The sequence below is a fragment of the Dermacentor andersoni genome, chromosome 8, assembly GCF_023375885.2.
Source record: "Dermacentor andersoni chromosome 8, qqDerAnde1_hic_scaffold, whole genome shotgun sequence".
Taxonomy (NCBI): Eukaryota; Metazoa; Arthropoda; class Arachnida; order Ixodida; family Ixodidae; genus Dermacentor; species Dermacentor andersoni.
In genome coordinates, this window is record NC_092821.1 from 146,321,102 (window position 1) to 146,338,894 (window position 17,793).

General features: G+C 49.3%; 1 protein-coding gene across 2 annotated transcripts in view; it reads right to left on the minus strand.

Moving 5' to 3' along the window:
- Window positions 1-17,793, minus strand: part of mwh (multiple wing hairs) — a 254,309-nt gene that overhangs the window by 127,690 nt on the left and 108,826 nt on the right. The window lies entirely within an intron of this gene.

Here is a 17,793-nt window from a genome sequence, read left to right on the forward strand (position 1 = left end):
CCCAAAATGGTGTTTGAGTATATCTCGAGTGCATGGACATGAGTCTACTAGATGGTTTGTATATGTTTATCGACTTAATATTTCCTTACGGTCCATACACCTACATGATTTTCCTTTTCCTTACAAAGCGAACTTAGCCCATAGATTGTCCCCACACTTAAAGAAGTTATATAGATTTGTCCTTCCGTCTATGAAACAGTCCTGACAATGACAAATTCCCTCGTAGAGTTATTGAATTCAGGCTGAGGCTTCTTCGTAGTTCGACCACTGCCAATCAATTTGTCTATAGAGGACAAGAAATAAGGGAAAGACAGGTAGTTTAGCCAGCGTAGAACCAGTTGTATGCCACGCATCACGGTAAAGGGTATGGCTAATTACAAAAACACAGCGGGACACCCGAGATGACACAAAAAGGAGAGAGAAAAAGAACGTGCGCACACAGGCGATGTAGCATGCGAACACTCAAAAGTATGTCACGAGGTCCGCATGTCCCCAGGAAACGGTGCGATACGTTCAAAGGCTATCTGTTCTGAGGGATGACCTGGGCTGTATAGTGTCTCAGGATTCTCTCCTCCGACAACGGGCGACCGTCCGGTCTGTCCAGCGCAGTCAAGAATTCTCTACCCACAGCCGCAGCTACAAGGTACACATAACTGTCCGTAACTCTCGCGGCTACACGAAGCTACGAAGCCAAAGCGTCCAGCGTCGCCACATGCAACTCTCGGTTCACGTAGGCATGGCACCTCCCCCCGCCCCTCGCGTTGATTGTGCGCGCTCGCGTGCCCTTCACTTTTATAGTCGGCGCGTCCGCACACAACTCGCGTTTTCGCCGATCCGGTTTCACAATCAAGATCTCCCCAACTCGGCACTTGGACTTCGACGGCGCGTCTTGCGTGCTTGCACGCGCTCATTCTGTATCCAGCACGCTTCGAGAGAAGCTGCAGCTATGGACAAGAACGGCACCGAGAGCGGCGCTGCTGCGCCGGCGTTGAGAGCGCCGCGTGCGAAGCAAAATTCTATTAGCGGGTGGTACCCCTCTCCCATCTCTCGTTCGCACCGCCTTGATTGCCTCCTGCACTGCTCGTGTTTGGGCACGTTTCGTGCCGCGCGCGGTGTGTGCCTACGTGTGTGCGCGTGGACATTTCATTAGAAAGGCTATGTACAGTCTGTTTCAAATTTAGGGGAAAACTCGGAGCGCATTGCATCGCGATGCGGCGAGCGCTTGAGTCAGGCGGCGGCAGCAGCTCGCGCAGGTGCTCGAGGGGCGGGATCTTGAACGGCGTCGTCTGCTACTGCGGCGCGCGCTGGCCGCATTGTCGGGAAACGTTCTACTGCCAATTGCAGGGCGCCGATCTCATCGTTGTAGCTGACTTCTGTTGGAAAGCTGGCGTTGTGCGACGCCCACTGATACGCCTCGAAAGTAAGTTTATCGCTGCAGGGCAGTCATATACGACGTACTGATTCCATAAATTTTTGACGGCCCGTTTCTGGAAGGCGACTATATATTCTAACGCGATAGGTCGCCGATCCACACTGCTCGTGTTGTGGAAGAAATGCTGGAAGAGTGCGCAGTCACTCTCTTGGAGTGGCCGCCTCAATCCCCGGGCGCCAACGTCATTTAAAATGTCTGGGGCTCGTTGAAAGTATCGCTGGCGCACCATCCCCTCTATCAGTCACCCGAGGATAGGCTTAGATCCACTATTGCCAGCTACTGAGACGTGCTGCGAACGAACACGTCCCTGATCAAGTCATTCTACACTTCACTGCCTTCCAGGATGAGCGCTGTCATCGCTGCCGCTGGGGACATGAAGAGATACTAAGTGAAGTTCCGAGCGTGACATGTCCAATTCCCCGCCGGCGGGCAAGGTCTGTCTGGTGTAGTGAATGATTGTCGAGAAAAATCACTTCCAGCTCATTGTCTTAATCTAAAACATTCCTTTAATCGTATCCGTTTCTTTCATTGTGTTCGACCCGCATAGTTATTGTTGAGTGCTTCGTTTTCCTTTCGAGTCAAACAAAGACTGAGCACGTTGCGGGCACATCTTGGTGCGTCTTGTCACTGCTTATTACGGTAGCACACACAGTGAAGAAATATACGTGCACGCGCTCAGTACCCCGGCCTTTCGAAAGAACAAACGAAGCATGCTGTCAAAAGAAGTTTGTGGAACTCCATTATCGCCAATGAAGGCTCTGAGTTTGGCGACGCACACCGTTTAGTAAAGAATATCAGCTCAGTTCCCGCAGTACCGATGAAGTCGGTGCACTGCCCCTGACAGTAGCACGCTTCCCGACAATGCGGCCAGCGCGCGCTGCCGTAGCAGACCACGCAGATCACGAATCCGCCCCTCGAGCGTCTGCGCCTGCTCGAGCTGCTGCAGCCGCACGACTCCATTGCTTGCTGCATCGTGACGCGATACGTTCCTAGTTTTCCCCTAAGTGTGAAACAGACTGTACACGCTTCTATTTGCCTTTAAGAAGATCGGTACGCTTGGCAATTATTTTTATGGCTGCAATGCGGCGAAAGGGCAGCGTCTGCTTAATTATGTAAGTGACGCTGAGCAGGTAATTGGAAACGACATCGTATGTGCCGCCGGAAAAATCGTCAGCACACGATGCGGCACATACGTACGGCACAAACGAGCTAAAGTCATTTTTGCAGTTTCTCACAATATGTTCGCTACAAATCCGTGTTGTCTCTGATGGCGACAACGGACTTCCATCGACACTGTGCGGAAATAAAATATATCGCTGCATACCACAAGTATGACATGCGCACACTAGTACGTCCCCTACAATATGGAATAGAGGCACCAATGTAGACAGCTTGGCCATTTTTTAACAGTGCTCAAGAGACGGAAGTTGAAAGTATTAAGCGCGGGCTACATGGAGCGAATTGTCACGGCGAACGCGGCGCGGCGAACAGGGGTGCGGCGGCAAGACGTCGAAGATGCGCTGCATAGCAATACATGAGGCGAACAGCGGGCGGACGCCGCCGCGAGTTCGCCGTGTTGGCGCCAGTGTTATCAGACTTAGCATACGCGTTGTGGTAAACGATGAAACAAATATAAGCGCTTTTTAAGGTGGCATATACCGCTTTTATAACTGAAAAATACACCCACACTAGCGCAGACTCCAACGTGGTTGCAGAAGACGAGAAAAGGCCCGCGCGCGAAAGACCAGCATGCCTAGCGACCGGAACTGGCGCCTCCCGATTTGCTGTCTTCCGCCGCTGCATGCTCGACGCTTCCGGCGGCCCGACGAAAATATTTGGACAGGCAGGTCGGCGGCGGCCGTCAAATTTTTGGACGCCGGCCGTCGGGCGTTCGCCGCCCAAGGAAGTTCGTCGCTCGTACGCCGGTTATTCGCTCCATTTATTCCGGGCTTTAGTAATCATTCCTGCTTCAGCAATGCCGGCGCGACCAAGACGCGGGCGTGTATCGTCCAGCAACTCGATCGATCGGTGCAGTGGTGAAGCGGGAATGAACTCCGGTCATGTTCAATGCATCGTGCACATATTCAATTGCTCGGCACGCGTGAACTTCGGCCACTGCTAGCGCATACAACAGAAGTGGTTTCCATTCTTGGGCAGCGCACACACAAACGAAACACGAGAAAGTAGACAGGACAAGCGCTCGTCCAACTTAGTTTTTATATGAACAAAACGATTATGTACCGAGTAATTATTAAATTCATGTGGGTTACATATAGAAACCGCCTTACACTCAAGAGTGATCAATGAACGAGCTCGCTTCGTTTGCCAGTTGCTTACTTCGCTCGGCGCACCGCAGTAATCCATGTCTGTCGTCTGCTTTTTTCGTACCATTTTCTTGTGAATCGGCAGAATTTCACTGGTGGCATCAACCCTTTCGTGTTTACATTGCTGTCGTGACAGTTAACAACACAATAATAATTTCGGGTCATCCGAAAAGGCGCCGTCGCAAAGAAGAGACGTTTCGCGCGCAGCGCGAACTGAACGCGAGCGCGACCGAGGGAAGCGGCGGCGGAAACCTACACCCGTTGGAGATGAAATCGCTCCGCCAGGGGAGAAACGAGCGCTGGCGTCTAGGATGAAACTTGGCGTGCGGTCGTCTATAGCGGCTTCTGAGTTACCACTCGATCGGGCCGGGCCGGGCCGGTCCATTCCGTCCTCGTTTTCGAGGAGTGGCTCGGGGCTACCGTGCGCGAGCGAGCGAGCGGGCAAGGAAGGTCCTTCTCCCCGTCCGAAAACCCAAATGGAGCGCGAAGCGCAGAGAGACGCGAGCATTCGATGCGAAGTCGCGGCTAAGCAGCGGTAGCACGTGCGACCCGCTTCGAGAAACGGAGTGGAGCCGTGGCCGTGGCGCGTGTGTGTGCTTAGAGGCTAACTCGGCTGGCGTGACCGAAGTTTTGGAATGAATCGCAGCGGCTGGGCCAAGTGCACGCCCCTCCTACGGCGCGCATTCGGCCCTCGGTCTTGCGGAGATGCGAGGTTGGTTTGTGTGCCCGAGGTGGGATGCGCCGAATTGGGTGGGATGAGCGGCTTCCCCGCGTTACGAAACAAAAGCTGCGAGCTCACTCTTGGCGATAATCGAGGACTGTTTCTTTTTTTCTCTGAGGACAAAGCGATCAAGGAGCGAAGTAGAGAATGGAAGGAACACAATAATAATTCGTTCGTGGCCACAGATTATTACTGTGCTTTTTTTTTTTTTTTTTTGAGAAGGAGAGGCGGGCGACGAGATTTGGTGCGCTGGACAAGGTGTTGACCCGAGTGGAATATAAATTTACGAGGAATGAAGGCGGCAAGAAAGAAAGAAGGAAACCGTGAAAATCGCGGCAACGCTGCGGGGAGTTTTAGAAATAAGAGGCCCAAAGTTAGAAGACGCATGGAATCCACTGGGCGCACAAAAGAACGCAAAGGAAGTTCGGGCTTTTGCGTTCGCGAAGCCACTCGGCTCTAAGCTTCACTAATGGCTCCGCGCCGTGCATCGTTGTAGCGCAGGCACCTGAGCTCTCGCTATATGCGGCTCAATCGTGTTGTGTGCTTCGTCCTTCACCATGTTCCTTTATGAGCGTTGCGCGTTTTAATGCGATTAGCATTATCTACCTACTTCAGGCGTTTTGATCCCTATCTATCTATCTATCTATCTATCTATCTATCTATCTATCTATCTATCTATCTATCTATCTATCTATCTATCTATCTGTCTATCTGTCTGTCTGTCTGTCTGTCTGTCTGTCTGTCTGTCTGTCTGTCTTACACAGATACAGCGGCCAAAGTTGCCTACCAACTTAGGCTACTAAGTATGTTGTGGTCGTAAAGTCATCGTCATGCGAGCTTCGTCATTTGACTCTCGTCGTGGCATCGTCGTCATGCCTTCTACGCCGAACCAGTGACTCAAATTGTCCAATAGCTTCACCCACCAGGTATGTCATCGTTGGCTTCATCTTACGGCTCTCGTCATGCCGTCGTCGTAACGTCATCGTACTCATACACTCATCGTCATCCTATTGTCTCGCGATACCATTGAAATGCCATCGTCGTCATTGTGTCGTCCTCATAAAGTTGTCGTCATTTTATTCGTTTTCATACCGATGTTGCGATGTCCTTGCAGGCTTTCTATCGTTGTCACTCTGACTTCGTCATCCGACTCTCATGTCGTATAATTGTCGTCGTGCCACCGTCATTACTTCAGTAACGTCATCCCGTCGTCGTCATACTGCCTTGATCGATCCATCGGCATCATTCCTTCTTCGCCATTCTATTACAATCATGATGTCGTAATTCAACCGTTGTTATGCCGCCGTTGTCAGGCCATCGTCTTCACTGTATCGTCGTAAGACAGTCGCCGTTATGCATACGCTGACATACCCTCGTCGCATGCCATTGTGGTCGTGCCATCGTCCTCATTCCAGCTTCGTCATCCGTTTGCTGTCAACCATCGTCGTCACACTATCGTCGCAATCCCATGGTCAACATGCCGTCATCGTCAGGCCGTCGCCGTCACTGTCGTCATTACTTTAGAATCGTCATCTCATTGTCGTCGTGCCGTAGTCGTTATACCGCCTTTGGCGCTCCATCGACGTCACTGCATCGGTGTCATACAGTCATCATCCCGCCATGCTCACGGGTGACCTCGGTAAGTGAGTGCCGTAGCGAAGTGGGGCGATGGCGGAATATGTTGCACATAGCCGAAACAACAGAAGTCTCAGAATGACCACTGCAGATGTTAAATAAACATGACGTCAGAAATACGGTGTGTCGATACACAGCTCGAATGTCGATCGCATTATAATCGAGAGTCATCGTGAGATAAGTTCTGCCGTGAGTTTTGGTTTCAATACTGATCCATCTCATTGAGTTATGTTGGCGCTTGTAGACAAATCGGGGCGCTTTAGATTAAATCGATATTTACTTCGTTACGAGAACTATATTCGGTGATGGAAATCATAGGCCCAATTGCACAAATCATTGGCATACAGCACAGTCCCTTCAACAAATTAACTGAAATGCGGTGAATATAAGAATCCACGTGGTCTTTCCGGTGCCGTAAGAAGGTATTTTGGGAAAATCCGACGAGGCTCATTCCCATGACTGCCGTGCAGAAGGCGCACGCAAGCAGTACAGCGCCAGATTCTCGCCTAGTGTTAACAGCGTGTAACTTTATGGTAGGCATCAACATTGCAGTCTTATCGTATATCTCTTTATCAGCCACACCTTGCTGCGTTTTGCTTCCCTTTTTTATTTACTTGAGGCTTTTACCCCTGACCTTATCAGGTCTACAGATCAAATACCTCTTGTTCAGCTCACTCCTTCCTTTTAATCTCGATTTCAAGGACGTCATTATTTCGCTCTCATTCTCTAAACCACATATCTGTTTCCTGTGCGAACGTCACACCTTTTCTTCCCGCGTTGGGCCGTCCCCAGTCGCTTCATAAATCAAACTCTCATGAATATTTCCGGTGAGTCATTAACTGCTTGTTCATCATGGCAAACAAGCGCCATTTTTTATGTCCCTTTATCTTTATGAAATTGTAGACACCAGCTGGTATGCCTCGGCAGCTCAGTCACTTCGATCAGATTGTTTCGTTAATTGCCCCCTTTGAATCGCACCTTCATGCACCGATACGTTTAATTTGCTCGGAGCGCTTCATTAGTGGGGCGAGCTTGTAGATACAGATTCGCAGGCAACGGGGAAGCATATCTCATGCATTTGTGACGCACGCGTCGTTATCGGCACGTTCGCGCGCCAGCTGGTAAGGTTTCGTCACTGCCGGGATGGTTCAGCACGCTTTAGCGTAACAAACAATCTATACGCACCGTGTTGCCTCACGTCTTAGGTCAACGCATGGAGGAAGAAAAAAAGAAACACGAAGGACTATGACGTCAGTCAGCGAGCCTCACCAAGCCCATATTGTTTGATGCTGCCCCTCCTTCTGTCCAAGCCCGCCTGCGCGTTGACTCTTGGAGGATAGGCCCCGCATGGCTGCCGGACCTTACAAGACGCTCTTTGGTCCGTGGTAGGTTCTAGTGACACGCTCGTCGTCACGATCGGCCCTCGCCACCACATTTGCTCTCCCCAATACTCTCCGTGCACTCGGCGGCTAGAAACTACCGCTTGCGTATGACGTGGTGAGGGCGTATACTTCCCACCAGCCTTCATATTGTTACGTGGAAGGAAGCAATTGCAGGAGACTATATATATGAAGAATATATTTAGCGAAGGAAAGCAGCGCCGAAACACACTGAGCGGAGCTCGCGCAAGAGTCTTACGTCGTCTTCGACACGCCGGAATGCGGCACAGCCGATCGAAGCCAACTGTCGCTTGTCTTCGGCAGTCCCGCAGCACTGTTTCTGCTTTACGATAAGGCTGCAAAATTGTCGCGTGAAGCCCTTTCCTAGTTTCTTTTCTCTTCCCCCCTTCCGTCCATGCATTCACGTCTACAGTATTCCAGTACACGTCTAAGGAACGCATATCCGTTTGCTAAAAAACCCTCTGTACTCTTCTGTGCTGTCAAACTGTGTCGCGAGACAGGCATAAAGAGACGAACAGCAGCAGCAAACGGTCTCGGTTTGAAGCGAGAGCGATACACTTCGCTAATCGACCAACCGTGCCTCCATGCTCTACGCGGTCATTATAACCGACAGAGAGAGCACTGCCGGGTGCCAAATATCGCCCGTTCCTTGATGTACAATGTCCAGCAGCACCGTAGTTCCTGCGGCGGCGGGGAGGGAGGGGGGGAGAAGGATCGCGCCAACCCTTATAATGATGCCCGAAGAATAAACCCTGCGTATAAGAATCGAGGCGGGACGAACCGGCGAGAATGAAATGCTGGAACAATGAACGTCGTTCCCATCCTCGTACGGCGTACAATGAGCCAAATACGCCTCCTTCCTCTACGAGGCTGCATGCGCCTCATTTTATCCTTCTGTGAATACACTGGGAATACATTATCCTGCGTACGCGGGGCGCGTAAATACCTGCAGCCGCCGGCGCAACGCCGGAGAGAGGGGCCGAATGCGCCGATGCGCATTCGCCGGCCTGCCGACGCAAGGAGCCTGTGGAATACACGGAGTCTTCTGCGAAAAATTACTACGGAAAATTTAAGCCTGGCGCTGTTATCGGTGGGCTACCACGCGAACGATAAACATACACGTGGATTTTCTAATCTCCGGGCTCTTCTGGCTTGTGCCATCAAACTGTCTTGTACCGTTGTTTGTTACGCTTTATATTTCTAAATTTTAAAGAAAGCGTAGTTTCCAGAATACTGCGAGGCAATTACTCTGAGGGAAAAGCAGGCAAATAGGAAAACGAAGGCGAATAGTAATAATTATTAAATCAGGAAGGAAGGAAGGAAGGAAGGAAGGAAGGAAGGAAGGAAGGAGCAAGTTATAGGATCGTGTGCTTGAAGACAGAAGATAAAGCAAGTAAATCGATTACCAACGAATGTGTCAGGCAAGCACAGCCGTTGCTTCGAAGAAATGGCACAAAAGAAGACATCACTGTCAACCTAGACGACAGGACAGGTGCCTCCAGTCGTTTGGTTTTATGTGGCACCTTTCTGGTCATCGAGTCTTATGTGCAGTCTATTTTTTGGTCACATCTTTCAAGATGAACGTGTACCAACTAGGCCAACAAGTCCTCAACCATATGATTGATTTCTGTTAACATACGCGTGGCATTCTTTGCACGAACGATAGATAACAAAAGGTGGTCTCCGGGCTCCTTTTCTGGACGCGCGTCAAATCGGCGCCATATACTGTCCATGTATACAGCTCTTGATTTGATTACAGCTAGGATGGTTACGTAACCGTCTTTCTCATTCGTTTGAAACGCAAGCGTGGCGGAATTCATTTGCAGGGCCCAGAATAACGTGGTGCAAAAACGTGGCGACCATGACGTGCTTCTGGCTCGTGGAATCGTCTCCGGCGATTGCAGTACGGAAAAGCATGACCTTCGAGATCGGCGTCCGTTACTCCGAGCAAGGCGTCTTTGGGAGCGCGATTTGGACAGCAGCTCAATACGCGGGAATTCAAAAGGTGTCCATGGACACAAAACCCACTCCGCCCTAGGCAGCCCTGCGTTCACGCCTCCCAAAAAGCCTGATAAATCAAGACCAGAAGAAAACGATAATAGGCTGGAGATGAGAGAGAACAGACGAAAAAAAAAGTGCCTCTGGTTGTTGTCTTCTGCTAGAGGCGAGAGGAACAGACGAAAAAGATGCCTGTGCTTGTTGATATCTTCCGCTGGAAGCGAGAGAAGCAGAAGGGGTCACCCGACACACCGACACGTTCACGCACCGACCGAATGACAACGCGTAGCATTGCGACGCCACGCGCCGTGAACGAAAGCCGGACCAACCGTAAGGATGCCTTCCGGGTTGAAAGCACTCTCTCGCGCCCTCGGGAGCGAGAGAGAGGGAAAGAGAGAGAGAGACCGTTGTACATAACGGCAGTCACCGCCCGCGGCAGCCGCGGCTACGGCAGGAGCCACAGAAGCGCCGGCGCTGACCCTTCCAACCCCTCGCCAACAATCTCGCGCAGAAGCCCGCTGCAAAGTGCCGCGAGGCGCGCAGGAGGCCGTAATAAAACGCTCCGAGACGAGACGAGACGAGACCCCTGCGACGAGAAAAAAAAGAAGTGCCGGGGGTGCGACGACGACGGGGCGCCTTCGCAGTACGCCGCTGGCATTTGTTCTCCGGCTGACCGTGGACTCGGAAGGAGCCAAAGGGAAGTGAAACGGAGTGCAGAGGGGTGTCGGAGGGGTGTCGGAGTGGAAAACGCCCCTTTCATCGCCAACTCGTTGATCCGGCACGGCGCAGCGGGTGGCTGTCTTCTCTTGCACGATCTCGGCGCCGCGGACATTCGGTTTTATTATTTTTTTTCGTTCTTCGATTCCAACCTGCGTTCCATTGAATTTCACTCGGGCGTACCGCGACGTGGTCGAGAACTTCCTAACTTGCGCCTGGATAACTGAATACAGTTTTCAGTAATTCGTTTTCAGAAATGTAATTAACTATCTAAATTAGAAAGGCACTGCATGAAGACTCAAACTGACCGAAACGCAAGTTTAACCGCCGATCTTACCCGCCCTGAGGCTTTCATTTGTTCTTGCTGTTATTAGTGACTTGTGTTATGGGTTCTAACCTACGGGGAGAAACGTGGAGGTTATCAAAGATGTTTGAGAAGTTGAAGACCGCGCAAATGCGATGAAATGAGAAATGGTAGGCGTAACGATAAGCGACCGGAAGACAGCGCTGCGGAATAGATAGTGAATGGGCGTAGCCGATTTTCTAGAAGGCATTAGTAGAGAAAAAAGGATCTGGGAGGCCGTGTAAAGCGTAGGGCAGATAACCAGCGGTCAAGTAGATATTAGAGATACAGAATGGTTTCCAGGGAAGGGAAGCTCAGTCGAAGACGGTAGAGAATTAGGTGTGATAAAATTAGGAAAAACTGCAGGCGTATGACAGAATCGACTCGGGTAAGACTGGGGAAATTTGAGATAACTGGGAGAGGCCTTTGTCCTGCAGTGTATATAGATAGGCTGATGACGATTCTTGGAGACATTTAGTTGGGACATTTCGTACGTAGGGCTAAACTATGTCCAACTACCGGCAGTCTCAAGCAATTTTCTAAATTGGACCGAGGCATTGGTGTATCGTCAGCTAAAAGAATCAAGCGATAGAAATTAAATTAGTGTACTTATAGGCTATTGTAATCAGGGAACTCACCTAAAAGATCTTTCTTCTATATCTCCCATATATACGACACTCAAAAGGGGGGAGGGGGATGAGGTGGTGATGCAACCTTAGCAGAAGAACAAACGAGGCCGGACGACAGGTGGCGAAAGGCCGTCCGACGAAAGAACGTGGCAAACACAGGTGCCACAAGCAAGCAAATAAATCAATGTAAATGTACCCCTAGGAAATGAAACAATGTACGCCTTGAACAAAGCAGACTCTAAACAAGGCTACTTCATGCACCGCTCGGTGGCGCTCGGGGCTTCGTAACCTACTTCCCGTGCCTCCGTGCGGTTTTCAGGCGCCAGAGGAGTGTTCCTGCATAAGTGGATTCGCGCTCTCAATTAACCAAGCCCGGTGCTCCAGGAATAACAAGCTTTCCCGCCGAGCATGTAAGTGGGAGCGATGCGTTGTCAGCCGAGGTGTTCAGCCGTGGACAGCGAGCCAAGAAACAGCGACTAGTCGGCACTGTTGTTACTGGGCTCTCGCCGAGCGGAGGTCCAGCGAACACATGATAGCCAGGCTCTCACAAAGGATGTTATAGAAATTCTGTTGCATTTCTGTTGACCACATGTCGCCTTCAATATACTCTTTTGTTGAGATACAATCGAATATCATGCATTGTGTTTCCTTTCTATTGACTTTCGGTTGCCCTCAGTGTACTTCACGTTGAGACGCAAATGAATATCAGAATATCACACAATGACCATTCTTATAAAGAGAGGTCATCGAAATTCGGTTGCCTTTCTGTTTCAAATCTGTTGCCCGCAGTAAACCTATTTTTTGAGGCGTAACTAAATATCATGCATGTTTGCATGTTGACCGTCCTATTACAAAAAGCGTTATACAAATTCATTTGCACTTCGGTTACCCTCGAAAAGGTTTCTGTTGAGACCCAACTGAATAACGTGCGTGATTACACGACAACAATCCTCGCGCATGGACATTCCGAAAACATTGCCTTTCTGTTGCCCTCTATAGACTTTCTCTTGAGATGCAATGTGTTATCATGCATGGTTTAAGCAAGGGTCTGACCAGCACGCATCTGTCACAAGAGTTTCATTGAGACGTGCAATGTAATATACGTTTCTTGAGTCTTCAGATTTTCTACACATTTCTGTCCTAAGACTTTTCGCGGACCAGTTGCTGTAGACTCTGAAAGCAGCCCGTTCAGAAGCCTATGGACCGCAGCAGAAACAAAGGAGATCGACTTCTTGACAACTTCCGCCTAGAGGCAATACATCCATACTATACACAGACCGAGCGTTCCTAAAGCAGAAAGTCACAGAAAGCCATAGCCATGGGGCCACATGGGGCGGGTGCTAACGGCAACTCCGAGCGTGAAGCTACAGCTGACATAAATTATTCCGTTATCTGTCTAGGATAGAATCCTGGGTGGGTCAAGATGAATTTTCTTTATCGACTTCATCTGTCAACGAAGCCTGATAATGGTTACCATGAACATAACAACGATACCCTGGAATTCACGAAACTGGGCTGTAGTACTCTGAAGAGCCATCACTGCGAGAAATAAAAGTTATAAAACAAAATAGAAACCTTGGCACTGAGTTGCCTCTTGCGCCTAGAAGTCCTGCACTACGATGCCCTAGGAATGGCTGTCAAAGAGGCCATTTACCCCATTGTTCTTACACGGTGAGATTAGACTGACCTTAAGCATATATATGCTAGTCGCGTTGATGAGAGAATTGCTGTGTAATTTCGTTTTCCCCTCTCTCCCCGTAGCATATTCTACGTTACATTCCCAGATATAAAGCAACTGCGGTGGGATTAAAGGGGGTGAAAATTACGGTGCTGACCTCTTCAGCACTCATTATAGTAATATCCAGCTGTCTACCGCTTTTTCTCCGCCGCTTTTAAGGGAGAGGACAATGGCCGAAAAGCCAGGGGAGAGAAAAATAATAAAAGGAAGTACAACAAAATGGCAGCATCTGTACATGACACTAAAACGCGAACAAAACAGAAAGTAGGGATCTAAAAGTGTAAGCCTGGGTTAGACGGTTTTGGTTGAGACTGTACAACGTGCTAGTAGAAATGACACGTATACGAGCCAAGGAAGATGATGATGCATATTTTCGTCCTCTCTTTACGCTCAACCAGCGCAATTGTTTAAGAGTAGGGGAGCTTTAGCATAGCCGAATGCCTACTAGCGCACAAAGACGTACATGAGAGCAGAAGGGTTGGTTGCGACATCTCGTGAAGCTGCGACCAACCGTGCAACGCGCAAAAAAGGACATCCGAGTTTTCCATGACCATTTTTTTCGGTGAAAATATGCAAAAAGAAAGGAAACATTCATGGCAATTGTGCTCCCGATAGCAGATAAATGACATGTGGTTGGCCACTGGCATCAAATTAAGCTTTATGCACTTTCTTTAAGAACGGTGTCACAGGTTTCTCCATATACGTTGACCTCTGGCGGCTACGAATTTCGGTTTAAGCGGCCAAGTCTGTTCTATTCTAAGTGTCGAGTGTAAACCTACGCTCTCTACGTTTACGCCGCTGCGAATACCGCCACTCCAGCATGCAGTACAATCAGTAGCGGCTTTACTTCTAGACAATATTCACGTGACACTAGCGTCTCCAGACCATATTTTGGACTTGGGTGACATGTAATAACGATTCAGTGATCCTCAACTGTGTCCCTGCGTAGACGTTTCGATGACGTAGCACATCAGATAAATAGAACACAATCAATCGCATATAGCATTGAGTATTTTGGGTGCTCAAGTTAAACAGAGCACGGAAAGGTGTCACCGCCATCGCGGCTGCTCGCATTACGCCGTCTGGTATTCCGTTATAGCCTGTTTCCGCGCCAGGTTAATGGTGCGTAAATTTTGGGAGCTTGCTTTCAGAGTCCCGGGCATGGTTATTACGAGGATGCTGCTATTACAGGAGTTTGCACGGTACCATCTACAGACGGAAAGGGCATCAATGAAGACCAAGAGAAAGAAGCCAGCTTCGTTCCGGTGAAGAGGGACGGACGAGCGACGAATGGTGGCAACCGGGCTCGAGCGAAAACGAATCTCGAAAGCGACACCTCCGGGGCGAGCCGTCACAGTACAGCGATATATTTAAAACACACACACACACACACGCACACACACACACACAAACACACACACACACACACACACACACACACACACACACACACACACACACACACACACACACACACACACACACACACACGGAACTCCACACAACCTCAGCCACTCCCTCGGGAGAACGGAAAGCGATACCGCATACGGCGCAGTGGGTGCAACGCCCCGACCGACGCCGCCACCCCACCCCACCCCCTTCTTCCCCTCCTAACTTTCACGACTTTCTCGGTAAACCCGCGACGCCACCGACGATCGCATTGTCTTCTTTCTAAATCGCCGTGCGTACCCAAAAAGGACGTTAAACCGCAGTAATGGTCGCACTGTTAGTTCCGCCTTTGTTTCTTGGTCTTTCTGCGCAGGAAGTTCTCCACGGAAGTAGTGTCTGCCGCGAAGAGCGGGGACCGTATATGTATACTCTGAATTTTGCCCGCACTTACGATAAGCAAGTTATACAGTCTATAACATTGTCTGTATACCCTTCCAAGAACCTGTCTGGACTGTCGCACGCGTTTATAAAGCGCGGCTTCGAGTTTACTTGTTGCAACCACGTGCAGTACGCTTCGATATTAAAAAAAAATGTATTTGGTACTCATACCAGCTCAACTTAAACGTATTATCAACTTCATAATTTTCGAAAAAGAAACGGTGTTAGATATCACCGGTTAGCTAGATATATATGGGTAAGAGGTTGCAGCCGATGCCTTCGTGTTTAAACTGCGCAGTAATAATTTCCTGATACTTATTTGAAGTTACATTTAACAATTCACCATACTGTACAACAAGTATAGGATGTGATCAAGAAAGTAGAAAAGAACATTGGCCACAGCCCATAAGAAAGAACTATAAGCAGCACGGAGAGGAAGTGGCTCGGACATATAACAGAAATTAACTTTGCAGAACATTATAAGTCGGGCCACGATGTAAAAATAAAACGTGCCCACGCAAGTGTAACAAATTATCAGATATAACGAAACAAATCTAAAGTATAGCGACGCCCAAAGAGCTCTCGTCGGAAAAGTACGCACACTCCGGCATGCTGTGAAATGCGTCACCTTGCCTGCTTTTATTTGCTCACAGGCTGGATAAGAAAGAAAACGTGGCGGAAAATGACATACAATGTGGCGACGTTCGACATTGCCCTGTAAAAGCGCGCCCGCGTAACTTTCCTAGAATTAACACTGCATTCCATCACATTCTCAGCGGATTGCGTTAAGCTGTGAATCGCCCAAAGCCTCTAACAAGTCTGCAAAACAAAAATTTGGGCAGAACTCATTTACCCAGCGACTATCCAATGTATGCGAACAGCCGAAATGTGTCGTGCGTGAGGCGTCTGCTGCAGCCAGGCTCCTCTCGCGCTCACCGCTGGACACACTGCGCCGTGAAATTCACGCATACCAAGTGGCACGCACACAGTGACCCAACGAGACACTGTAAAATAATTTACATCCTTAAGGTGAAAAAAAAGGTGTGAGCCTGTCTATAACTTGCACCCTTACGCCAAACAAGGGTGCCATGGTGTGAGTTGTAGACCGATGCACACCCTTTCTCACTTTTAAGAGTGCTAGTTATTCTACAGTACGCATACCCAGTGACACATGCTCAGTGGCATTAGGGGCACATGCCCAGTAGCACATTGGCACGTGCCGAGTAACACGTACCCACGCGAATATGGCCCACACATTTAGACTTGACTACCTTCGTGATCGGTCCAGATTCTTTTTTACTGCACTATCTCGGAGATCAAGCAACATTTTTGGTGGGATAGCTAGGTAGCTAATATGCATGGTTAGACAGCCGGAGCAAGAACTGGTCTGACAATTTCCAAGAATGATATTCGCATTAAAACCTTCTGTCTTTACAGGTGAATCATCATCACGCACGGGAGACATGTCCATATATAAGCAAGTTTCAGACCCAACAGCTGGTGGTCGCAACAGCTGTCAGCGTGATCGTCCAAACAGTTTGCAACGATAGGCGTCGAATCAGAAAGAACAAACTAAGCAAAAAAAAATCAAGCTCGTAGTGATAACAAATCGAGCGTACACACACACTACTGGTGGCGATGTAACGAGATGCTTAAAATATGCACGGTTCTGCACTGGGGACAAAGGCACCTCATTAAAACCGCAGACCACGTAGCGCCCTCCCCCAAGCGCAGAAAATCGCACGCAAGGCAACGAAACGCTAATTACTGCATCACTAATGAAGAAAGCCAGGCGGCGCACAAGAAGAGCTGGGGGAAAGGGAGAACCTATAAGCAGCGTCCAAGGACAACCATTGACGAAAGCGCCATCTTGTGTTCCTTTCGCGTGCGCGGACCAAGCTAGATGGATATCGAAGGCCCGCACGTGCAGCGATAATGGGAGGCGGCCATTTTGTTTTCCATCTGCTTCGGCCGTCAATGTCGCAGCGGTCACGACAGCTGACGCGCCGGCACGCCTGATTTGCCTGCCCACTCAATCGCTGGTCTGCAAAACCTGCGTAGGATCACGCAAGCGGCAACGCCAATCATTGGCTGGCGAATATCGTTATAGCTTGCAACCCCCCCCCCCCTCCCACAAACGCAAACTGTATAAACCATAGCGCGGTCGCCGACGGCTGTTGAGTGGTGCAGGCTTAGAAACGGAGGCAATTAGCAACGCCTTACTTGTATGGCGGGTCACGAGACAAAATACTGATTAATCAGCAGTGCCCAGCAGGGCTTTCAGGTAAGCGGAAAGAACGGGAAAGCATGAGACACGCCTTTTTCTGGTATAAGGTAGAAGGCAACGCGAAGCAGACGTCGTTGTTAGCCATCGGCAACCTAGAGGTAGACGGGAAAGAAGACATGCGTGGACGTGCAGACGTCACTCCGTACGCGTTTGTGTGAAGTGAAGTGAAGTGAAGTGAAGTCTATTTCCAACACCGAGTCAGAGGTTCTTGGGCGAAAAGATGTCGCAGACATCTTGAGAGTGCCCAAGAACGCATTAAACAGCAGCAGACAGATTGCAAAAATAATCATCTGAAACGCTGTAAAAAATATAGGCATGAAATATAATACACGCAACGCAACACTTTTAGTGCACAACATAATTGCATATAATACAGATGTCACAAAATCTTTATAAGCACTTATGCAAAGGCAAAAAAATAATTTTATACATCAAAATGAAATATATATCAATATAGCAAAATAAAGATGTTGTTCGAATGGTTCTTACATGTTTAAAAGCATATTTCGCACATGTTTCTTGAATTTATGTTCTGGTAGCTCGAATTTAGTTCGAGTTTAGTTGGAGCTTAGTTCGAATTTAGTTCGAGTGTGCAACTCTAATTCGCCGCCGGGCTTAAGATGTTTTCTCCTTCCACCTACAAATCAGATGCCGTGCGGCCATGTTTTACCGCTTCTTACTCTATGGCGTCATGTGATTTCGCGCGCCTGCAGCGAACTCCAGCAATCCCCAGAAGAGGCAG